This window comes from Spermophilus citellus (assembly GCF_964194105.1).
Source record: "Spermophilus citellus genome assembly, chromosome: 10".
In the NCBI taxonomy this organism is placed as follows: domain Eukaryota; kingdom Metazoa; phylum Chordata; class Mammalia; order Rodentia; family Sciuridae; genus Spermophilus; species Spermophilus citellus.
Window position 1 is genome coordinate 54268406 of NC_138197.1, and position 26186 is coordinate 54294591.

At 37.4% G+C, this 26186-nt stretch overlaps 1 protein-coding gene across 2 annotated transcripts in view; it reads left to right on the forward strand.

The window, feature by feature from the left end:
* FAR2 (fatty acyl-CoA reductase 2) overlaps positions 1-26186 on the forward strand; it is a 155206-nt gene that overhangs the window by 35827 nt on the left and 93193 nt on the right. The window contains exons 3-4 of one of the 2 annotated variants that reach the window (XM_081311165.1): positions 8061-8218; positions 9040-9176. The exons of the other annotated variant lie outside the window; for it this stretch is intronic. The gene's annotated coding sequence lies outside the window, so the exon portion shown is untranslated. The remainder of the gene's footprint in view (positions 1-8060; positions 8219-9039; positions 9177-26186) is intronic. 2 annotated transcript variants of the gene reach the window in all.

Below are 26186 nucleotides of genomic sequence, written 5' to 3' on the forward strand. Positions count from 1 at the left end.
GCAATGGGAAGCAGAATGCACAAGATTCACAGAAAAGATATCTGGGAATTAGAGCAGTGGGAGGTCCCAAGCACCTGCAGCAAGGGTGTGGAGGAGACACACACAAGAGAGTTGGTGGAGGCAGAAGAAGTTCCAGAGTTTATAGATTAATCTTGCGTAAGGAGGGAGCAAGGTGGCAATAAATCTCATGTTTCTGGCTTGAGTGATGAGGTGGGTGGCATTAATCTGGACTAGAGATTACTTCATTTTTTTAATATGTTGTGTTAGTGGTGCCAATGAGAAATCTGAGTAGAGCTATGGAAAACCCAATTAGATATGAGTTCAGGATTCAGGAAAAAAAAATGTAGTCTATGGATAAAATGATGACTTAAGAGTTGAAAATGACATATAGGTAGATGAAGTCCTATGTATGAAGGAGGTCATTGGTAGTTACATTAAAAATGAAGATAAAGAAGGGCCTAAGGTGGTTCTCAAGGAACAGCTTACCTTCTTAGAGGCTAAACTGGGGGACTTCTAGGCCATAAGATACCTTTGTGTGATCTAAAAAAACACCTTGGCTACCATCAGCCAGAAAGTCACAATATTGAAATCACAATTTATGATACCTATGATGTGAATGACACCCTCGGAGCTGAACAGTACACAGCCTCCCTTAACCATGTGACATGGTCAGTCAGCTGAGAAGGAGACTAAGCAGGAGCCACCAGGCAGATGAAAAGAAATCAAGAAATAAAGAGGCTAGAATCTCAACACCACCACCTGTGACCCAGAAGTCAAGTGCATGTGGTCTGAAGGCATTTACCCAGCCTGCATTTGGATGTCCTCTCTCCTGCCACCTGAAGATGCTTTGACTGTCCTGTTTCCATCCCTTCAACCATTTGGATACACTGGGATTTATCCTCATGTCCTTTGTCTTTGCCTTTTTCTCAAGGGATTTCTCTGCTCCTATTTTGGATCTTGATACATTTTATTTATTATTAGTATTATTTTTTGCATTCCCCTTATTGTTCACATCTACAATCACCTCCACTTGACTCTAAGCACTCAGTCTTCCTTTTAGGACTTCACAAGGCATTCTATTTAAACACAATTTTCATAGACATGCATTGCCTTCCAGATATACTTATAAACACGCATTAATATCTGAATACAGATACTGCTGAACAAGGGATAAAAGGGAATTTGAGGTCACACATATACACTATCATCTTGGGTATGAAAATTTTTATTAGCCTAAGTTCAGAAAATCATCTCAAACTATCTGGTCCCTTGAAAGATATTTCTGGCTAGGCTCATAACCTGTAATTCCAGCAGCTTGGGAGGCAGAGGGATCACGAGTTCAAAGCCAGCTTCAGCAGCTTAGGGAGTCTCTGTCTTAAAATAAAAAATAAAAAGGGCTGGGAATGTGGTTGAGTAGTTGAGCACCCCTGAATTCAATCCCCAGTATCAAAAAAAAAGTATTTCTGCTTTTTTAATCTACATGTAGAATGGAGCTAGATACATAAAAACGACTCAAGCAATACACTAATCAAGAAAAGAACTTTACTTTCAACATTCTTATAGTGAGACTTGTAATAAGATGAATTGGTTTGTCATGAGTTACATGTGTATGGTATTATTCATCTTAAAATTTTCAATGCTGGTTTTGCTCTCCCTGGGTCAAACTTGGTCCGTTATTTCACTAGAATTGAACAATCCAGCATAATAGCCACTAAACATACATGGCTATTTAAAACAAAAACTAATTAGTTAAAATGAAATAAAAAGAAAAGTTTAGTTGCCCTGTCAAATAGCCACATTTCAAGTGCACAGTAGCCACCTATGGCTACCGCATTAGTCTATGCCAGTATAGAATGTTGCCACTGTCACACAAAGTTTTATTGGACCTTGCTGCTCCAAAATAGTGTTGACTGTTCCTGGAAGTTCTTGGCTCCATGACTTTGAGAAAATCAGTGAGTGCCTCACCAATAGTGCACAGTTCCTCTTATACCACATAGAGGATCTTTGTGTTTGTTTTTTGCTTATTTTATATGATAACTTGAGAAAATGGGAAATTAACTTTTCAATCAGCATCAACAGTGTTCCTAGTGCTTTACTTAATTTATCTTAATTGGTCTCCATTAATCCTATATCATCATCATCAATTTACAAATGAAGATAAGAGGGCAAGGAGAAGACAAATGGCAGACTCTAAACTCATATCTCTCTAGTCCACAGTCTTATTATTCAGTACTACTTTGCAAAAAATATCACCATAGGGGTAAATTGTCTTTTCTCCAATTAATGTAAGAATGGTGCATGATAATTAGGATGCACTTAGCAGAGATGGCAGAACCCTCTAGATTCCTCAAATGACTGTATTCTCAAATTTGAATTTACTTATTTAACTAATGAATGTATTGGTAGTTGTCACTACCAATATAAATGAATAGATGAATTTACTTGTCATTTATTTACTTGCCATCAAAAAACCAAGTCTGACAGAAGTCCAATCAAACAGTGGTCCCAAATCCATTCCAAATTTACCTTCATGAAAAATCCAAGGATTGTAAAAGAAGTAATCTGTAATATTTTTCCAGAAGATTGATGTTGTTTTTGGACAAATTTTATACGTGAGAATTTGAGAATATAGTACAAGTGGTTTTGTAGTTCAATGTAAAGATGATTTCTGAAGAAAGAACTGATACTTGATGTTTAATATTCTACAGAGAAGAGAATCATCTTACAAAATTCCATTTTGCTCATGTTTTGGTCTAAAGTTGTGGTCTTTGGTTTGTGTGACATTCTAGCCAGGAAAACACACACACACACACACACACACACACACACACACATACAGAAAATAAAGTAACTCTCCCCATCACAGTTTAACTTTTTTCTTCATCATTTTTTTCAGGGAAAAGTGCTGCATATCTACCCTCCTTTGCAAATGATCACCTAAATGAGAGGTTTCCTAGGTTTTTTGGTTCATACGGGAGAATCTCAGAAGTAAGGTGTGAATCTTCATTAGTGAGATGAGTCCACGTACTTATACTTGGGCCCAAGGACATCTCAAAATCATAACATTATATTAGGTTTTCATGGTTACTGAAGCCATTTTTTTCCCCACAGAATTATTTTACCCTTGTGAAAAACTGTTGTATTTTAGTGTAGGAATAAAGGTTGTAATTGTATGGGGCCTTTGATAACCACCAGCACCTCACAAATGGCAGGGGATTCTGAATTAGATTGAAAACATATCAGAGGTAAAATGTAGTTTTTCCATAGGTTTCAAAATGGTTAAGACCCAGCATGACTTTGTAATTAATAACTTGGCAAACAGCACAGTCACCTCACGGTGATTGACCTGAGTATAGCCGCAAATGAGAAATGTGCCTGAGTGCAGAACAGAATAAACTTGTTCTCCATAGAGATGCAAATTGTCAGCTTTTTCACAGTATTTTTCTTAAGTACCTCCAAAATGCCAGGACAAGGCAGGTCCCAGAAGGACAATGAAGACAGGGCCCTCATGGGGCAACTGACAAAGTGTCCATACAAAATGAAACCATGACCAATTGCTATAAGTTTTATAAAGGAAATTAAATGAAATATGATATGTCAAGAGCTTTATAATGTTGTGAACAACCAATAAAAAAAAATAAAATAAAATAAAATAAAGGAAATTAACACCAACCTGACAGGAAAATGAGGACTCCTTTGCTAACATAGGGTGTTCTAGAGGGCTTCTGTGGTGCTGTGGGATCTGAACTGACTTAAAGAGTAAGGCAGAAACTAGCTTTGAAAAGTCTTTTTAAAAAATAATTAATTATTTTTTATTGTTTTTAGATATACATAACAGTAGGGTGAATTTTGACAAACATAAATGGGGTACAACCCATTACAATTTTTTTTTGAGACTAGGGATGGAACTCTGGGGCACTGAAGCACTGAGCCATACACATCACACACATCCCCAGCCTCCCCCACACTCTTTTTTTTTTTTTATAGTTTATTTAGAGACAGGGTCTCATTGAGTTGCTTAGTACCTCACCCACTGCTACTGAGATTCGTGATCCTCCTGTCTTAGCCTCCTGAGCCACTGGGATTTACAGGTATGCGCCACCATGCCCATCCAACCCATTACAACTTTGAGAAGTGCTTTTGACTAAGGGAGCAGCTTTGCCTAGGCCCTGAGGAGAGATTGAGTTGTACCTTCTCAACTGCTGCATGTTTTTAAAGGGTCTGTTTTTCTTGACACTTTCTGATGGTTCCTTCATTATCATTAAATATTCACCAATACTTGCTGTTGTTTCATGGAGAAATCTGAGGTTCTCCACTGAACTCTTCAATGAAACATTCCTTTTGGAAGTATTCATTCCTTTCAGCCCCTGAAAATCACCCCATGTACCTACAATTAGGTATTGTAGTAGAAGTTTGTACATTTTACTATGTACACTAAATTTCTGTCAGTCCCCCACCAGATCTGAATTACAGATTTTCAGGGATTGTGGAGAGAGGACTATCAAATCGGAATAAAATACTATTCTTTCTGCTCTCAGCAAATAACAGGTCTGACAATTTGCAGTATTCCAGAAGAGATACACAAACATTTGCTTTTTTATCTACCTATTCTGCTGATCTGAAGGAACAAAAATTTCCATTCCATAGTGTTTGTTGAGTTATTAAATAAAACAAAAAATTTGAAGGAAATGTGGAAACTAAAATCTATTCCATATTTTAAACTCTTGCTGTTTTGGTAAGTATAGCTAAATGCTACCTAAAGCTACAGAGCAGGCTCTGAAGATAAAGAGGCCCATGAAATGGAGAAGAATCTTTACATGTTGGTTTAAATCTGAATGAAATAATAGTAGGAACCAAACTTAAAGATTCTCATGTAGAAGGGAAAATACAGAGCTTCTGTGAGGGTCTCAGTGTCTCAGGGATTCAAAAGTGTCAGAGGTCTCAGACTCTAGGAAATAGCAAGTGTGTCAAATGGCTACAGGTTAAAAGGAGGCTGCAGCTATTAAATGTTCAGTGGCCCAGAGCTTGTTCTTTGTCTTTAAAAGCCTTTACTTGTCTTTAAAAAAATAATCTCTGTATTTTATTTTTATGGATCCTATATTGTCAGATGTCCACTGTAAAATTTTTTTTCCTTTTTTTTATTTTTGGTACCAGGGATTGAACCTAGGGGCACTTAACCACTGAACCACATCCCCAGCCTTTCTTATTTTTTTTTTTAATTTTGAGACAGGGTCTCACTAAGTTGCTGAAGCTGACTTTAAATTTACAATCCTCCCACATCAGTCTCCACTGGGATTACAGGTGTGCACCACCATGTCCAGCCGAAAGCTTATTTTTTAAGCAAAAAAATTAATACACTCTACTTTGATTAGAGGCTAGACATTCTGTCTTACAGAAAGCCATCTCGTGGGAGGAGAAATATAATGAAGATGGAGTTTCCTAAATGGTGCTTTGCGTTCATTTCCTGTTGGATTCTCAGCATATCCAGTCATGTTCTGAGAGAGCTTGTCCTCAGCCAAGGAGAACACTTCTGCTGCACCTGTTTGCCTACTTGGTTTCCCATGATCTGGGTAACCACCACCTAGGGATCCAGCAGTTCTCACCCTTGTGCTGAATTGAGCTGAGCAGCTGGCTTTGGGGGTTACACTGATTTCTTTAGTTCACTTGAAATTTTTCATATCATGCAATGCTTCTAACCAGACTTGACACCAGGAGCAATTAAGATACTATTCAAAAAGAAATACCAAAGTTTACCTGGCACAAATACTTGGTTCTTCTAGACTCAGATTAATTGAGAAACTGCTGAGAATTCCTAAACATTGGCTCGAGGCCTCAGGCTCAAAGAGTCCTGCCCCACAGTACTGCACAGGCAACCTTCCCACAAAGCTCGTCTGTGACTGCCATGGGTAAAGTCATGGTTTGGCTTCGCTTCAATCCCTTTTTTTTTTTTAAAGAGAGAGAATTTTTTAAAAATATTTATTTATTTATTTTAGTTTTCGGTGGACACAACATCTTTATTTTATTTTTATGTGGTGCTGAGGATCGAACCCAGTGCCGCGCATGCCAGGCAAGCGCGCTACCACTTGAGCCACATCCCCAGTCCCTTAACTTCAGTCCCTTTTGTGCAATCAAAAATATTTATCAGTTCCTAGTTAAATGGAGGGTGCAAATGGAATTCAACCCTCACAGTTTCTGTCTCTAATCGAGGAATTGAGATACAAGACTATTTAAGGAAGGAGAAAAATAGCAAACATGCTAAATAAGAATAAAAGAAGATAATCCTATGAACTTACATAAGGAAATCCAAAGGATTGACATAATTGTAACCATAGTGGGTTTGGAAGGAGACACACCTGGAGGAACCTAGGCAGGTGTCATGGGTGTTACAGAATTTGCTGTTACAGTATTTGACTTGGACCTGGGAGGGGTCAGTTGTCCTCAAACTTCCCTGGACATGAGGGCCATCTGGGGAGGTTTAAAAACTTCAAGGTGAGATACCCCCAGCAGGCAGTAAAGACATGGGGGTCCCAGAAGAGGGAAAGAAGATTAAAGAACCAAACCTTGTTTGGTAGTGATCAAAAGTTGGGCTCAGGAGAAAAAGAGTAAAGACAGAAAAGTCAGCTTTCATCTGATTTTTATATAGTCTTGCAGGTCAGGCCAAGAATTTTGGAAACATATTTAGCCATCTTCCCTCTGCTCAAGAACAATGGGGCATATTCAGTCAGAACACCTGACTTACTGCTGCAGAAATGTTAGAATTTCCTCCATAGTACGTAACTTCCCTCTGTCCACGCTCACCTGCCGCAGTCTGGCTGGGCACAATTCAGGAGCCACTTGTCAAAAGAAATGAACTTTATTTTTAGAACCACACAGGCCAAACAAAACAGCTCCTCAGGAAAAACCCTCAGAGCCCAACTGCCACCACCGGCTTCCCACAAGCCTCTCACCTAAAAACAAGCCTCACCACCTCCCCCAATCCTCCTGCTCTTGAGGCCGATTGGCTGGGTCGCGTGGGCAGAGCCAAAGAAGTCCCCCAATGAGCATCACTGCAGAGGAACCAATCAGCTAGATGTTGCTGGGGCCACTGTGAGCCAATCATCAGCTGGCAGTCTGAAAGGGCAGGGAAACAGCCCAATGAGCATTACCACAGAGGAGCCAATCAGCTAGATGTTGCTAGGGCCGCTGTGAGCCAATCATCAGCTGATGCTCACCCATTGGTTGGAAACTTAAATTTGACAGAAAGCAAGTGTAGACACATGTTAATACCTCACAGGTTCCTTATTTGCTTAGATACAGGATCCTGGCTGTTATATATGGCTATGATCCACAAACGGTAGTTCAACTGCTGTGTGGGATTCCCCTTGGTTACAGCCAGGAGGGGTCACCAGGGAGGCAGCAAATCTCTCACACACAAGGTGAAGCAGCCACCCTCAGCTCTCATCTAGTTCAGCAGGATGAGGGACCTGGTGCTCACAGCTCTAGAATTAAGGTGCTGTCACTGTGGCTTGCTTTTCTGTTTTGTCTTTATGTCTCTGCTTTTCTCTCTTTTTCTCTTTAAGGGTGAGCTTGGGTAAAATTCTTATCATTATCATGGATAATAACATGCCGAAACAAGTTGGATGGGTTCAAGGATGCACAAATAGAGAGATAGATATGGGTAGGGTTTTTTTGAAGAGGGCTGCCTTATCTAGAAGGAAATAGCTCAATTATAGGCTGGCATTTTGTAAGACTGAAGATAAAATTCTGCAAACTTTAAAAGAAAATATGTTTCACATCACTGCACTAATTTAGGAACTTGAACACAGCACCTGAATCATAATTTTCTGCTTATTTTAAAAGTGAGATTTTTTAAAGTACTGTTTCAAGTAAGTGTGTGTTTTAGCATTAAAAGAAATATATTGCCTCACAGCTGACAAGAAGTTCAGCACTTCCTGACAGGGCAAGACCCACAAGCACAATTGTAGTTCTTCTGCAAGGAGAAAAAAATGCTAATAGCAACTGAATTTCTCTTCCTGTGCTGCTTTCTCTGTACTGAAGTTTAAAACCATGGACTTTTCCAGTGACCCCTATGGGATTCTTCAGTTCCTGCTCTCCGCTGAACTCCAGTGAGGCAGGACCTCCAGCCCTGCTACCTGGTTCATTGGAATAAGAGAAGATTCATCTCAGAAAGAAAGGGACAGTTATCTCTTGATTTTTCTCTGTGGCCTTTCCTGACAAGGTGCATCATGTGACTTCAAAAATATCACAATTGTTATCTTGTTTATTCATCCTTTACATTTCTACTATCAGATTTTACTAAAAGGCTTTCTGTGGGTTTCAGAAGAAGAAATGTAATCCTCTCTGATTCAGCTATTGAGAAGTTTATTGAGACCTCTGATCTTGAGCTGAGTTCTAGAAAAGAAGAAAGAAAGGAGAAGAAAAAAGGTCCTGTCTTGGCCCATCTAGCACTGGAAGAGACAAAATTATAAACCATGAACTAGTTAGAGAGAGCAAACGAACACTGAAGGGAGGGCTACTTACAACAGCTGCAGTGTGGGTTCTGAAAAGGTATCCATCATGTGTACTGATGTGTTTTTCTGAAACATCAGATTGGACTAATGAGTAGGATTTAATTTCTTGGTAGTGGGAGGGAAAATGAGCAAAATTATAGAAGAATGTTCCAATGACAAAATGCAACCTTGCTGTGGCAAAACAGAAAAATACACTGATTTTCTGGAGGGGAGAACAAGGCCAGCCAGAAGTCAGGCCCAGGCTTAGAGGATATTGCAGAAATTTAGGCAGGTGGTAATTTGGACCTGAGCTGAGGTCAAAGTACAACATAGGATAAAGGAGAAGACCAAATGGGATTCACTGGGAAGCTCTGAGGATCACATAATGTTTCTAATCAAAAAGGAGATCATGCAGTTTCATGTATAGCGAAATGTTTTCCTCTGGTTTCAGCATTTTCAGGAGTTTCTATCTTTAGAAATGTGTTTTGACTTTACAAGTGCATTCTTATGCTTATTGTCTTCTCTCACTACATTTTTCTTTCTTCCATAGATGAAGTGGAGCAGGACAATCATCACTGGACTTATTTTGAGTCTGGACTAGTTTGGGTTCCAAGTCATCTGGAAGTGAACCCTTTCAGTTCAGGATGTGATGCCTTCCTTGAGGATACTTTTTAATAATTGATGCAGGTCAGTGGAGTTAGTAGTGGGAATAGTGACCCCCACCAAAGACTCTGAGAAGAAGGAAGTCATTGCTACCCCCAGAAAGTCCAGTTCTGCTGGCAGAAAACTGGAAGTTGAGGTTGCTAGGACGACCAGGTAGAAATGAATGGTGTGGGCCTGCTTCCTCTCCACTAGTTTAAAAAATGTATTGTCTTTTCTGCTACAAAGAAAGATAGGCACACTCACACTGCAAAGTGTAAAAGAACTCAAAATCGGTGAACTCAAAATTAAATAAGCTGATTTCAGTTTCAACCCTGCCCCACCAAACTCACATACACAGATTTTTTTTTTCATTTAGGAATATTTATTTTTTTTTAAATTTTTTTCAGTGCAAATGAAATTTCTTTTTTTATTGGTTGTTTACAACATTACAAAGCTCTTGACATATCATATTTCATACATTAGATTGAAGTGGGTTATGAACTCCCAATTTTTACCCTAAATGCAGATTTCAGAATCACGTCGGTTACACATCCACAATTTTACATAATGCCCTATTAGTAACTGTTGTATTCTGCTACCTTTCCTATCCCCTACTATCCCACCTCCCCTTCCCTCACATCTTCTCTCTCTAACCCATCTACTGTAATTCATTTATCTCCTTGTTTATTTTCCCATTCCACTCACAACCTCTTATATGAATTTTGTATAGCAATGAGGGTCTCCCTTCATTTCCATGCAATTTCCCTTTTTTCTCCCTTTCCCTCCCATCTCATGTCTCTGTTTAATGTTAATCTTTTCTTCCTGCTCTTCCTCCCTGCTCTGTTCATAGTTGCTCTCATTATATCAAAGAAGACATTTGGTATTTGTTTTTTAGGGATTGGCTAGCTTCACTAAGCATAATCTGCTCTAGTGCCATCCATTTCCCTGCAAATTCCATGATTTTGTCATTTTTTAGTGCTGCGTAAAACTCCATGGTGTATAAATGCCACATTTTTTTAATCCATTCATCTATTGAAGGGCTTCTGGGTTGGTTCCACAGTCTAGCTATTGTGAATTGTGCTGCTATGAACATCGATGTGGCAGTATCCCTGTAGTATGCTCTTTTAAGGTCTTCAGGGAATAGTCCGAGAAGGGCAATAGCTAGGTCAAATGGTGGTTCCATTCGCAGCTTTCCCAGGAATCTCCATACTGCTTTCCAAATTGGCCGCACCCGTTTGCAGTCCCACCAGCAGTGTACAAGAGTACCCTTTTCCCCACATCCTCGCCAGCACTTGTTGTTTGCCTTCATAGTGGCTGCCAATCTTACTGGAGTGAGATGGTATCTTAGGGTGGTTTTGATTTGCATTTCTCTGACTGCTAGAGATGGAGAGCATTTTTTCATGTACTTGTTGATTGATTGTATATCCTCCTCTGAGAAGTGTCTGTTCAGGTCCTTGGCCCATTTGTTGATTGAGTTATTTGTTATCTTACTGTCTAATTTTTTGAGTTTTTTGTATACTCTGGATATTAGGGCTCTATTTGAAGTGTGAGGAGTAAAAATTTGTTCCCATGATGTAGGCTCCCTATTTACCTCTCTTATTGTTTCTCTTGATGAGAAAAAACTTTTCAGCTTAAGTAAGTCCCATTGGTTGATTCTTGTTATTAACTCTTGTGCTATGGGTGTCCTATTAAGGAATTTGGAGCCCGACCCCACAATATGTAGATCGGAGCCAACTTTTTCTTCTATCAGACGCAGAGTCTCTGATTTGATATCAAGCTCCTTGATCCATTTTGAGTTAACTTTTGTGCATGGCGAGAGAAAGGGATTCAGTTTCATTTTGTTGCATATGAATTTCCAGTTTTCCCAACACCATTTGTTGAAGATGCTATCCTTCCTCCATTTCATGCTTTTAGCCCCTTTATCAAATATAAGATAGTTGTAACTTTGTGGATTAGTCTCTGTGTCCTCTATTCTATACCATTGGTCCACCTGCCTGTTTTGGTACCAGTACCATGCTGTTTTTGTCACTATTGCTCTGTAATATAGTTTGAAATCTGGTATCGCTATACCGCCTGATTCACACTTCCTGCTTAGAATTGCTTTTGCTATTCTGGGTCTTTTATTTTTCCATATGAATTTCATGATTGCTTTATCTATTTCTACAAGAAATGCCGTTGGGATTTTGATTGGCATTGCATTAAACCTATAGAGAACTTTTGGTAATATCACCATTTTTATAATGTTAGTTCTGCCTATCCATGAACAGGGTATATTTTTCCATCTTCTAAGATCTTCTTCTACTTCTCTCTTTAGGGTTCTGTAGTTTTCATTGTATAAATCTTTCACCTCTTTTGTTAGGTTGATTCCCAAGTATTTTATTTTTTTTGAGGATATTGTGAATGGAGTGTTTTTCCTCATTTCCGTTTAAGAAGTTTTGTCGCTGATATACAGAAATGCCTTTGATTTATGCGTATTGATTTTATATCCTGCCACTTTGCTGAATTCATTTATTAGTTCTAGTAGTTTCTTTGTAGACCCTTTTGGGTCTGTTAAATATATTATCATGTCATCCGCAAATAGTGAAATTTAAGTTCTTCTTTTCCTCTTTTTATGCCTTTAATTTCTTTCATCTGTCTAATTGCTTTGGCCAGTGTTTTGAGAACTATATTGAATAGAAGTGGTGATAGAGGGCATCCCTGTCTTGTTCCAGATTTTAGAGGGAATGCCTTCAATTTTTCTCCATTCAGAATGATGCTAGCCTAAGGCTTAGCATAGATAGCTTTTACAATGTCGAGGTAAGTTCCTGTTATCCCTAGTTTTTCTAATGTTTTGAACATAAAGGGATGCTGTACTTTGTCGAATGCTTTTTCTGCTTCTATCGAGATGATCATATGGTTCTTATCTTTAAGTCTATTGATGTGGTGAATAACATTTATTGATTTCCGTATATAGAACCATCCTTGCATCCCAGCGATGAATCCTACTTGATCATGGTGCACAATTTTTTTGATGTGTTTTTGTATTCGATTCGCCAGGATTTTATTGAGGATTTTTGCATCTAAGTTCATTAGAGATTTTGGTCTGTAGTTTTCTTTCTTTGAGGTGTCTTTGTCTGGTTTCGGAATCAGGGTGATGTTGGCCTCATAGAATGAATTTGGAAGAGCTCCCTCTTTTTCTATTTCCTGAAATAATTTGAAAAGTGTTGGTATTAATTCTTCTTTAAAGGTTTTGTAAAATTCCGCTATATACCCATCCGGTCCTGGGCTTTTCTTGGTTGGTAGTCTTTTGATTGCTTCTTCAATTTCATCCATTGATATTGGTCTGTTGAAATTGTGTGTATCCTCCTGACTCAGTCTGGGCAAATCATATGACTTAAGAAATTTATCGATGTCTTCACTATCTTCTATTTTATTGGAATACAGGTTTTCAAAATAATTTCTAATCGTCTTCTGTATTTCTGTAGCATCTGTTGTGATATTGCCTTTTTCATCCCGTATGTTAGTAATTTGAGTTCTCTCTCTTCTTCTCTTCGTTAGCATGGCTAAAGGTCTGTCGATCTTATTTACTTTTTCGAAGAACCAACTTTTAGTTTTGTTAATTTTTTCAATAGTTTCTTTTGTTTCAATTTCATTGATTTCTGCTCTGATGTTAATTATTTCTTGCCTTCTGCTACATTTGCTGTTGTTTTGCTCTTCCTTTTCTAGGGCTTTGAGATGAAGTGTGAGCCCATTTATTTGTTGTTTTTTTCTTTTTTTGAGGAATGACCTCCAGACGATAAATTTCCCTCTTAAAACTGCTTTCATTGTGTCCCATAGATTCCAATATGTTGTGTCTGTATTTTCATTTATCTCTAAGAATTTTTTGATTTCCTCCTTTATGTCTTCTGTAACCCATTGATCATTCAGTAACATATTGTTCATTTTCCATGTGATGTAGGATTTTTCCTTCCTTCTTTTAGCATTGATTTCCAGTTTCATTCCATTATGATCAGATAAAATGCATGGTATTATCTGCACCTCTTTATATTTACTGAGGGTTACCCTATGGCATAATATATGGTCTATTTCTGAGAAGGATCCATGTGCTGCTGAAAAAAAGTATATCCATTTGATGATGGTTGATATATTCTATATATGTCAGTTAAGTCTAGGTTATTGATTGTGGTATTGAGTTCTATAGTTTCTTTATTCTACTTTTGTTTGGAGGATCCGTCCAATGGTGAGAGAGGTGTGTTGAAGTCACCCATAATTATTGTGTTGTGGGCTATTTGATTCTTGAACTTGAGGAGAATTTGTTTTATGAATGTCGCAGCACCATTATTTGGTGCATAAATATTGATAATTGTTATGTCTTGTTGGTGAATGGTTCCTTTTAACAGTATATAATGTCCTTCCTTATCCCTTTTGATTAACTTAGTCTTGAAGTCGATTTTATTCGATATGAGGATGGCCACCCCTGCTTGCTTACAAGGATCATGTGCGTGGTATATTTTTTCCCATCCTTTGACCTTCAGCCTGTGTATGTCTTTTCCAATCAGATGTGTCTCCTGGAGGCAGCATATTGTTGGATTTGTTTTTTTAATCCATGATACCAGCCTATGTCGCTTTATTGAAGAGTTTAAGCCATTAACATTTAGAATTACTATTGATATATATGGTTTGTACTTCCAGCCACGTTTGATTATTTATCTTTTTTTTTCTAATTTAGTTTGTTTCTCCATGATTATCTTTCCCCCTGCCATCTGTCTTTACCGAGGCACATCCCACTGATGGTTTTGGTTATTGTTTTTCATTTCTTCCTCGTGTAGTGTTTTGCTCAAGATGCTTTGCAATGCTGGTTTTCTGGCTGCAAATTCTTTTAACTTTTGTTTATCACGAAAGATTTTTATTTCGTTGTCATACCTGAAGCTTAATTTTGCTGGATTCAGAATTCTTGGTTGGCATCCATTGTCTTTCAGTGTTTGAAATACATTGTTCCATGACCCTCTTGCTTTCAGCGTCTGTGATGAAAAATCCGTTGTTAACCTTATTGGTTTACCCCTGAATGTAATCTGCCTCCTTTCTCTTGTAGCTTTTAATATTTTCTCTTTGTTCTGTATATTGGATATCTTCATAACAATGTGTCTTGGCGTTGGTCTACTGTGATTTTGTATGCTCGGTGTCCTGTATGCATCTATAATTTGTATATCCGTTTCCTTTTTTATTTCTGGAAAGTTTTCTGTAATTATTTCATTCAGCAGGTTACTCATTCCCTTGGTTTGAATCTCTATACCTTCCTCTATCCCAATGACTCCTACGTTTGGTTTTTTTATGTTATCCCATATCTCTTGGATTTTTTTCTCATGATTTTTTCCTGCCTTTCTGAGTTGGCTAGACTCTTTTCAAGATGATATATTTTGTCTTCATTATCTGACATTCTGGCTTCTACTTGCTCCACTCTGTTAGTGATACTCTCAATTGAGTTTTTAATTTGGTTTATCGTTTCCTTCATTTCTAGAATTATTGTTTGATTTTTTAATAATCTCTCTCCTGATAAAGATGCTTAACTTCTTCTTTTATCTGTTTATGTAATTCGTTTTCAATGTGTTCTTTCACTGTTTGAATTTGCCGTCTCATATCCTCTTTAAGGTTCCATTCCATCTGTCTAAGTTGTTCCTTGAGTTCTTTATATGACCATTTTTCTTATGACTCTAGGTCCTCCTGAATATTTAGGCTGTCCTGCATTGTTTGTACTCCTTTTCTTCCTTGCTTTTTCATGCTGCTCATGTTACTTCTTGTTCTGTTTGACTGCTGAGTTACTGTTTACTCCTATAAATTTATTTGATGCTTGGGAGGAAAGGTATTAGAAGGGAAGGGAAGAAGTCACTAAAGAGAATGAGAGTAAGCAGGTAGAATTCAAGGAAGGGGTAATAAGAAAATTGAAAATAAATGAAAAGACAAAAGAAGAAAAAAATAGGAAATAAAAAAAAGAAAAAAAATGTTTTTTTTAAATAATAGTAAAAAAAATTAAAATTAAAATTAGAAGAAAAAAATTTAAAAAAATGTTTAAAAAATTTAAAAAACAACAAGAAAGAAAAATGAAAATGAAAAAAAACCCAAATCAAAAAAAAAAGAAAAAAAAACTAATAAATGCAGTCTTAGAGTTTGATTAACTTCTCTTCCAGTAGGTGGAGCTGTGCCCACCAGGCCAAGCTTCTCCTGTCAGTACGCGGGAACCAATCACTGTGCAGCAGCTCCTCCTCCCAGACTGGGCGAGTCTCCAATCCTGAGTGCCTAGGGCCTCCTCTTGTGTCTAGTCACTTCCCCACTATTCCTCTAGCCAGGCCCCTCTCACCGGTGACGCTCACCACAATACTGGCTACACGCCAGGTCTGCTGCTCCCGGGAGCCCTGTTTTCATGAACGACTAGGCACACTCTCCCTGTTTGCCATTCCCTCAGACCCTAAGTTTGTAGAGCTTGGGGCTGAGAATCCTCAGAGAATTTTACTTGCCCTCCTGTAGCCACGCCCCCGGTAGCTGGTGCAAGAGACCTCAGTTGTCAGCACTGGTGGGAGTGGTGGCCGGGAGTTCCGCGTCGCAGGTCCCGTGCCACTTCTGATTCCCTCGGTCTGGCTATCGTGCTCGCGGGAGATCTGGATGGGGCCCTTAAGGTTTCCCCGATGTGTGGAGAGGGAAGTCTAGGGGATTACACACCTGTAGCCGCAGGTTTCAATGAAGTTATATCCTCCGCCGCAGTCTGGTGACGTCAGTTCTCTGCCATGGTGGTATCTCTTGCAAATGGCGACAGTTCATTTCCCTTTGCCGGGTGACCAATGCAACGGGTGTGTCCTTACTGTCTCTCCCAAGCCCCGTTTGAAACCTGTGGCCACTACCTATGAAGGCTCAGTTGGCATTTACCTCCATAGGATCAGAAGGGCTGACCAGTTGTTTCAGTGGGATGGATTAGTGCTGAGTCACAGCTGTTTGTCTGCAGGAAGCAGGCGAACAGGAGCTTGAATTCAGCCGATCCGGGCTCAGTATGTGTTCTGAGAGGCCCAGACTGTTTGCCCCAGATCCATGTCAGCTCAGCATTGCCTAGTGATCCTGAGCAAACAGAATTTAGATTGTTTACGACTCCCTATGCCCACACAGCTGAAGAGGTCAGAGACTTGATCTCTCCACGCCCGCCGCCATGTTGGATCTCCCTACACAGATTTTTTTGAGATTGACAAACCTTGTGACTTCTCCTTGTTTCTTATACTGGTTTCACTTCATCTCATCAGTATCATAACAATTGTTATGATAGGTGGTTTATAAGTGTTTTCCATGTGATAGATACTGTAATCAAGGAAACAAAAACTCAAAGCACTGTCCAGTGCAGGGAATTGGCAAGTGTCTATTCCAAGACTGATCTGGAAGTAGAAGTTCTTCATGTCTACTCACACCTACCAGTGGTACATAGGCTCAGGTAGAGCCATGCCACAGGTGGCCATCCCTGTGGCTGGCAATGGCTTGGCCTTTATAAATTTAAAAATATAAATAAAAAATAGACACCGGGTACATCGGCTATAACAGGAATAGCTGGATTTCCTACAGCTAGTTAGGTTTTCTTTTTAAATATTCATTTTATACCAATGTGGCAGAGTACTAAAATGGCAATCCCAAATCTGACTTTTTAAAAACTCTTGTAAAAATGTATTATTCATAAAAGAAGGGAAAGTCATTTACTACTTTCTTGCCTATATTGTGTGTGTATGTGTGTGTGTGTGTGTGTGTGTGTAGGTTTTCATAGAGCAGGTTAGATCTTTGTGAGCTAATCTGTAATCTGAGTTCTACTGAATCACATTCTTCTTCAGAATATCTTGTTAATGTTCTCAAATAACCCAGTCAAAAGGATAGAGAATCTCTGCCTATCCTCTTTCTAAGGACTTTTCAGAGTGCTTTACTTTATGTAATGTATGTACATGATTATATTTATGGATAATGACACTGTCACACAAGTATTTCATAATCATTAAGTATATCTACAAGTTTAGAAAACTATATTTAGAGAAGTGAAGTGACATGGCTAATAACTGGATGACCCGGATTGAAATCCAGGCTTTCCATTCCTATTGCAGGAGCTGTGCCAGCAAAAATAAGCAATTGACCCCTTGAACTTACCTAGCTGTAATGGTAAACTGTGAGAATCAATTCCCCTATAACTTCCCTAATCATAGCTGTAAAATGCATTAAACAACTTGGTATTACATCTGTGTTAAGAATTGGTTCATATCCTGCCAAAATTCATATGTGGAATCCCTAAACCCAGTACCCCAGGATGTGACCTTATTTGGAAACATGGTTGTTACAGATATACATAGTTAAAATGAGACCACACTGGAATGCAATGGACCCCTAATCCAGTATGAGTATTCTCCTTATCAAAGGGGGAAATCTGGACACAAAGACATGTGCATGCATGAGAAAAGCATGTGCATTCTGGGTTTTGTTGTCACAAGTCAAGGAAATACCAGAAGCTAAGGGAAAGCCCTAGAACTGATCTTTCCTTTGTACTTTCAGGAGAATATGACCATGCCAACACCATGGTTTTGGGTTTCTGACCTACAAAATTGCAAGACAATATCTGTTGCTATAAGCCACACAGTTTGCTACAGCAACTCAACTAACAGTAAGAAATGGAGCAATAAGTACAAGAAGACAAAATAACTATGACACCAAGAGCTTAACATTTTCCTCTAAGTAGCCATGTTAATTAAGATCACCTAGAGAGCAAATTCTTTCTTGACTCAAACACTTTATAAAGATAAAGAAATTTAGTATGATCCTAAAATTGCCCTAACTTGCATCACAGATTCAGTGACTCATGTTGGAAAGAAATGATCAGGTCATATAGCTTAAATATCCATCAGATACTTGAGTATATCTTCAACATTATATCAGTTTTCAGACTCTACTTGGATATATCTGCTAATTTCCAAGGTAACCTGTGCTATCTTTAGCAACTCTGATGATTAAAATATGATTTTTTTATTCAACTGAACTGTATGTGTAGATTTCACCCATTTGTTATAGTTCAGTTCCTTAAAATAAGAAAGAATGGATCTAATTCTCTTTTCACATATCAGTCCTTTGAATATTTGCATGATGTCTTATCCTTTCTGAGTCATGTAGTCCCCAAACTAGCCCTCGAGTTCTTTGAACTACTACTTTTATAACATAGTTTGGAGTTTCTTAACCTTGATGATCATTTCCATCAAATGTGTTCTAGTTTATTAGATCTTTTTTCCCGTGGAATACCCAAAGCTTGGTTATGTCACAGAAGTACATTATTATTAAATGTCTTTTAATTGTCTTATAATTAAATAAGACAATTAAACACATTATTTTTTATACTATCCCTCAACAATTGTACCCTAGTTTTGAAGGGCATGAGTATGCAGTAATATTTTTACTAGATTTAATTTAAAATTAATTCAAAACTTTTCATCATATTTTTCTCTAGACAAGTTGTGTGAAGCTAAGCTCTGACTTGATCACCAAATGCCATAGAGACCTGTATGTAATAGGAGCCTGTGAGTAGCAGCATGAATGAATGAACACATGTCTGCAGATACTAATGCATCCCTCCAAAATTTTCGGTTTTGTTTTTTTTTTTTTAATCCCCAAAAGAGAAACTTATACTTTATTTTTAAATTCAGCCAGAGTATAAATGCCTTCTTACCAATTAAGATTTCTACCTTTCATCACATATCTTATATACAAAAAAGATTTTTCTTATGTTTGCAAACTGCTTCTAACCAAAACTGAAACCGCATGAGGGAAATAGTCATATTAAGACTTGTTTAACAAAAATGTGCTCTATATTCCAGAAAAGTATTGAGATCCTCTACTTTCTTCATCTGAATAATGGTGCAAACATACTATGTGGTGTGTGTAGATGTGTTAGCAAGTTCTGTATACACGTGTATATGCATATTTTCACAGTCATATCATTTGGATTTCAACTCTAATGAGAAAAGGCTATAATTAGTCCCCTTTTTAAAATAATTATAGTAATATCATAGTGGCTTTTGAGATCAGTTTTCTGCCTTCATGCGTAAAACAACCCCAAATTTTAACTTAATGTAAAGAAAGAGTGTGAGCTGCATTCTATTTCCATTTTCCCAATGAATTAATCTCCTAAAATAGTCGTTGATATCTTGTGTAGATATCGTATATATAAAATTTAAAAAAAACACTCTTCCTTCTCCTTGACTCACAGGGACATTAGAGGGCTGATGGAGTGTATTTATAAAATGCTACATGAATTAAAAGACAATTGTATTAACAACAACTTGAATGTTGTATGTACTAGGAAATATCACTGTTTTGGATTATTTTGTAAATAAGTTGTTTCACAAGAAATATTTCAGATAGCTTGAATTCTTGATTTGACATGCATTTATTCTCTTATTAGTTGCTTTACTATTGAGTTTATTTAATTATCATTTTAAAGAGGATGTTTCATGGTAGCTTTTTCTTATTAAATGAAACATAAGTAAATCTTCAATTTTCTGTTTAACTATCACAAATTCTAAAACAAAGTATAAAAATATGCTCTGAGAGCATATTTTACTTTATTTTAGTGACATATAATTTTTTTAGTGACATATAATCAAGTCACATTAATCAACTAACCATACAGCCCATATAATGATACTGAACCTGATTGAAGGGCTTCCATGTTGTCTTTGTTAGGGCCTTGCTAAATTGCTGAGGCTGGCTTTGAATTTTCTACTCAACTCTTCTGAAAGAAACCAGCCTGATTGTTTTTTATATCTCCCAATGGAAAAATCTAAATTTTGTGTTGAGACATGACATCCTCTATAAATTATTCAAATGACACAAATAAAAAGTGAGTCTTATATAGTACTTTGGCAGCATCTTCCTATAGGACATTGCCTGTATTGTAGAATATTCTGACATATTATGGGACTCCTTGCTATTTAATATGGTGCTTATTATCACGTGTTATTTTCAGGGAAATCCAATTTTAAATAAATTCTATTCTATTATTTCCATAAGTTACTCTTAGTTTAGGAAGCAGAATACAGTTTGCACAGTTTCATTTAATATATTGACATTTTCTCTATTTTTAGTTATATCCCAGCCATTTTTAATAGCCTCGTAAGTTTTCATTTCATGGCTAAACTTATTCGTTAATATATTTATTTCCAGTTTTTTCTCTATTGTAAGCAATGCAATGATGAACAAGAGCAAAATTTTAAGGAAAACAGAAAATTATGGAACGTAGGAACAACTTTCACATATCCTGGAAAATGATTTAAAAAAATGGAAAAATCTGAGTGATTCTGGGGACAGGTTTAGGAATATGATACTTAAAAAGAAAATGGGTACAAGGTGGGAAGTGAGAGAACATCAAAGATGTACTGTACCTGCCATTAAATCCTTCCCAGAATCATCCTTCTGTTTGTTGGCAAAGGTGCCCTGGCTCTAACAAAAACATGAAAGACCTGTCAATAAGACTTCACTTGATCTGAGTAAAAAAAATACATGCCAATCTATCATTGATATATCCTCTGTTTGTATTAGTGATATTTTGGTTAACCGTTTAGAAAATGACAGCTTGAAATTCCCAAGGTATATTCAGAAATATTTTATTCTAATTATTGAAAATAAATACATACTTGAGAATATACTTCAAATAAAAATATATTAATCTGATGCTGAAACAGCATAATGCCAAATACTTCATAATCTGGCCTGTAATCCCAGTGGCTTGGGAAGCTGAGGCAAGAATATTGAAAATTCAAAGCCAGCCTCAGCAATTTAGAAAGGCTCTAAGCTACTTAGCAAGAGTTTGTCTCAAAAAAAAAATTAAAAATTAAAAAGGCTGAGGATGTGACTTAGTGGTTAAGTGCCCCCTGGGTCTAGTCCCTAGTATCAAAAAAAAAATCTGGCTTCTATTTCTACCTCTGGCTTCAAACTAAAAGAAATGATGTATTCTCTCAGAAAAAAAGAAAAAAAAACCCTGCTAAATCTAATGACCCATTTCTAGTCTTTATTTTTGCTGACCAACCTGTTCCATTTAACCCTAATCATCATCCTTGATAGTTCCATTTTATGATTATGCCTTCTGCCCTTGGATTCTCTTTTACTTCTCTAACCGCTTTCTCTGTGTCCTATTTTTAATCTTCTATACTTAGGGTTCCTCAGAATGCTATATTTTACCTGATTCTCTCATGTTCCCCTTTTTCTGTCACTTCGCAAAATTATCCATTTGTATTCTATCCCAAATGCACATTACCTCCTAACTTCATTCCAGATCCCCAGGCCTGAATTTCCTGCCTGCATACCTGACTAATCTGCAATTCTCTGTCTAACCAATACTACAAACTTGGAACATCCAAACAACACATTTCCCCCCCAAATTGCATTCCCAATTCTTATTGCTTAAACTTCTTTAATTACTTCTGCCTTCTTAAGAATTGAATCCCCTGGTATAGCTACATGGTTAAGAGAATATAGTATTTACAGGAGTCAAACTAGGGTTTGGATTCTGTCCTGCTTCTAGTAGCTGAAAGCTCTTGGCACATTTCTTAACATCATATGCCTCTATCATCAAAATAGGAATGTGTAAAAAACAGTTAACTGGCACAAATTAAGTGCTAAATAAATAATTATTGTTTTTCTTTTGTATGTCATTTTCATTTGTCCCTCTTCCTCCCATGAGAACACAACGGTTATCTAGGTTTCATTGTCTCTTACCTAACAATTACAATAACATACTAATTGGTCCTTTGTCTTTCAATCTCTCTTCCTGATACAGTGCATATTTCATCAACTTCATCTCTGAAACATCTCTCTATCTCATAATTCCTTCATTCAGAAGCATCTGGTGTCCTACCTCACCCCAAAGTGACAAAATCTAGACCCCTTAGCATGTGACTTATTGTAGCTATGAACAAACAGTTGAATAAAACTTTAGTGATACTCATTGCTGGAATAGAATTACTATGTGTAGAACCAATTGATTGTAACATCCAATGTCAGAAACGAGTGGGGCCCTAGAACTTTAGTAGCAACATAAAATTAGGGAATATATGAACAAGAAGCCATAAAGTGCCCTTCCATAAATGATCACAATAAAATAAGTCTGTCTATAATCAGTCTCCACCCATCCTCCCTGTGCTATCCCTGCTCATTGTCTTTCAGACAATCTGTGCTTCCATCAACCAAACCATCTCCATCATTTACACTTTGACCCCATTGAATGAACTTCCCATCAACTGAATTTACCAGCTCTACTCAGATAACCCCAAGGTGGCAAACTCAGTGTCGGTTAATGGCAGAGTGATTAGAACCAATAATTTGAAAAAGAAAACATCAGAGAGCCTTGGATTAATAACAGATACAATCTGAAGTTTCATGTCATGATTACTTAAGTTCTTAGCTCAAAGTTTCTCTTAAGTTGCCTTCACAAATGCTATTGCATCTGAGTATATTTGAGCATATTTCATCATCAAAGAGATTCCCATCTTTTTTTGTCAGTCTGTCTTTCAAGAAGCTGTCAGTTGATTGGGGAACCACAATTTCATTCCCTGGGCTGGGTTTTTCCATGATATATAACATAAGCTCAGTTTACAATTTGCAAATTCTTTGCCTTTCTGAATAAGCAAAATATTATTCAGATCTTAAACAAGTCTATGAAACTTTTCTGATAGGACCATGACAATTTCCAGAGTGTCAGATCTAGTTTAAGTTAATTAGTCTAGAAACATTTCTCTTCTGATACTGCTTATCTACAGGCTATATAATAATTTTTTTGGTGAAGGTCTTTTTAAAATTCCTCTCCTTCAGCAGTCTTATTCAGAATGTTCTACCCAATGACTACTATTTCTTTAAATATCCTTTCTGATGCATTTATGTTTTTATATTATAAAAAAATTCATCCTATTTGGTTGCCACCCATTATGATTCTAGTCATACACAGTTTACCATGTTGTTGGGAAATTGCAAATTTCTTATTGTTCTCATGTAAATAGTAGATGCTGCTATGAGCTCACAATCTTTATTATTTAAGTCTGATTCAAAGGGGAGAACTTTTACAAAAACTTTACATGTAAGTTTCCAGTAATTTTTTAAAAAAGATCTCTTCCTAATTGCATCACCTGCACTTTGCACCATTACATCATAACAACCTGCAGGTAATAAGAAACAGCAGGAAAAAAGACTGATAAATGTTAGCCTTTCAGAGATTGTATGTTCTTTTTGAAATCTCAGAACAGATAGCATTTCAAGTTAATTCCAGACATTTCAATATTTTAGACTTCCCCAAATATACCAACAAGTAAATTCAATCTTTTCCTTTAGCAATTCCAAATTACTTAAACTTCCCAAATCATATTAGGAAAAACTATCAAAGGGGCCACAAAGTACTTTCATATGCCATACAGGATGTTCTCTAAGGTATCCACAGCAGTTTGCAGGCCAAGCAAAGGACATAGATGAGAATCTCTAATCACTGCTTAGCATTTAAAGATTAAAACAAGGACACATTTTAAAAATATGTGTGCTCTTCAGTAAAGCTGACCTCTACTAGTCATCTGGTTAAAGTATAGGAGATTGAAACTTTCTGGCTAAACAGAGGAAAAAATAGGTAGATTATATATACTTTTTTTTTAAAACTTCAGAAAATAGAAGATGAGTGTGGTCTAAAACATTTAAAATCTGGAGAGGGATAAACCCTCTGAAGGCCACTTTCCTGAAAGCATGGGAGAGTACAGAATCTGGCTGGACTTTTGCAGACTTTTCTGAAGAGCAGAGGAAACAAGTAGAACAATAAACAGCAACCTTAGTCATATGACAGATGGAAACCCATAAGAGTTGAACCCTAGACACAGAGCTAATTCTTCTTGGCTGCCCTGATCCCCTCATGAGACTCCCTGTATTCACAGAGGAAGCAGTAGTGGAAGCTGGAGGTGGATTGAGAAAGGCAGAGAAAGACTTCCATTAACTCATGGAGTTTACAGCCTGAAGCGATGCTAGAGGAACAAGACAATAACACACACAGGAAATCCTAAAGTTATTCAAAACCAGATGTAAGCTGTAACTTACCAAGATGTCAACTTATCCTCAACCAAACTCAATTCCTGATTGTCTAAAAGTGGTTAACCTCTCCCTAGCTATCTAACAGAGCCTTCATCTATTAGATGCCCTATCTTACTCCAGTCTTTTTGATTCTTCTAAACAAAATGTCTCAGCATTTTAAAAAATCGTGTGTGTGTATGTGTGTGTGTGTGTGTATGTGTGTGTAACACACATACATAAATGCTGGGACATTATTTTTATACATGTACATATATAATTATACATACACACTTATGAAACAAGTCATATGATCTTCCCATCATCAAGATAAAAAAAAAACCTGGGTTTTGTTTGACATTCAAGGCTAGGTTTTAATGGATCAATAGAAATAGTTCCTATGAGACTCAGAGGAGGTTGGAATTTATAAGAAAGCCTTTTAAAAGTAACTGTGACAAATATGTTGAATAAATTAATGGAAAAGGACTATGAAATAGATTTGAGGTGCAGAACTGCATAAGAGAAATGAAATCAAGAAAAGTTGGAAGAAAAGGAGGAAGAAGAGAAGGAAAAGAAACATGGGTACTATAGAACCGAATGACAGATATACAAAATGGACATGGATTTAATGATACACTGTTCACCGAAGGAAAAAAGGATCTGTGAACTCAAAGACATACTAATAGAAATTATTCAAACAGAAGCAAAGAGATGAAAGATAAAAACTGAACTTGGTGACTCTGAACGTGGTAACTGTGTTAATAATCCCCCGAGGCCAGTGGTGCCTGACCTCAGGGAATTCCAATATACCAGGTCCAGCCACTCGCTGCAAAACAGAATCAAATGGCAAAAGTTATGGTGAAGTAGAAAAGAAATTTAATATTCAGTATAGCCATTCTGAGACTAGTGTCTTCAGCCCTGTCTTCGGGGTACAGACAGGAGCTTCAGGTTTAAATAGGGAAAGAATTTCATAAGTAGGGAAGGTCAAAAGGTATGAGTAATTAAGCACTGTGCATCAAACTGTGGTCTGTTTGGCTGCTATCTCAAGTTGGATTCTGCAAGGTCCTAGAGAATTTGTTATTGCTTGAGGAGGCAATTGATTTCCTATCATGCAATAATTATACCTGTTTAGAGGAGCAGCCTCAGTTTCCATCTTGGGATAATTGGTCCCAATTAGATCACCTCATCATGGGGCGATCTTCTGCAAGGCTCTGGAATCTAAAGTGACTGCTAGAGAAAAGGATAAGTCAGAAAGGCAGGATAAGTTTCTTCAATTTTGAAGCACTGACTCTGTACTTCTAAGCATTGTCATAGGGGCCCACAACAGGATGTTTTAAAAGCCGGCAATTGATAATCTGTTGATTACTATGTCCCTGCAAATATTGAAAATGCCTTAGTTATGCTTATCTTGGTGCCTTCAGTCTTAAAGGGAATTGAGATTGTTTAGGTAAATTTAGGACTAAACAACATACTATTACCAGTTTTTAGACAGATACTTCTTAGATGATTAACATGTTTTCAGGCAGAGTTGAGAGGGATGAGAGGGAATCTGACCAAAAGTTTACAGCAGAGAAGAGAGAGAGAGAGAGAGAGAGAGAGAGAGAGAGAGAGAGAGAGAGAGAAGGAAGGCAGAGATGCCAAGGTTTTTTTTTTTTTTTTTTTTTTTTTTAGAGAGAGTGAGAGAGAGGGGGACAGAGAGAGAGAGAATTTTAACATTTATTTATTTTTTTCTTAGTTCTCGGCGGACACAACATCTTCGTTGGTATGTGGTGCTGAGAACCCGGGCGGCACGCATGCCAGGCGAGCGCGCTACCGCTTGAGCCACATCCCCAGCCCCGATGCCAAGGTTTTATCCTACTGTTAATTACCCATTGGATATTTGAGTCCCAAGTGAGGAACTGGTACTTTCAGCAAAAAACTTTCTGACTATAAGACCCTGTGACAAACAGTGAATAAAAAAATCAAATGGGACAATACCAAAGAGTC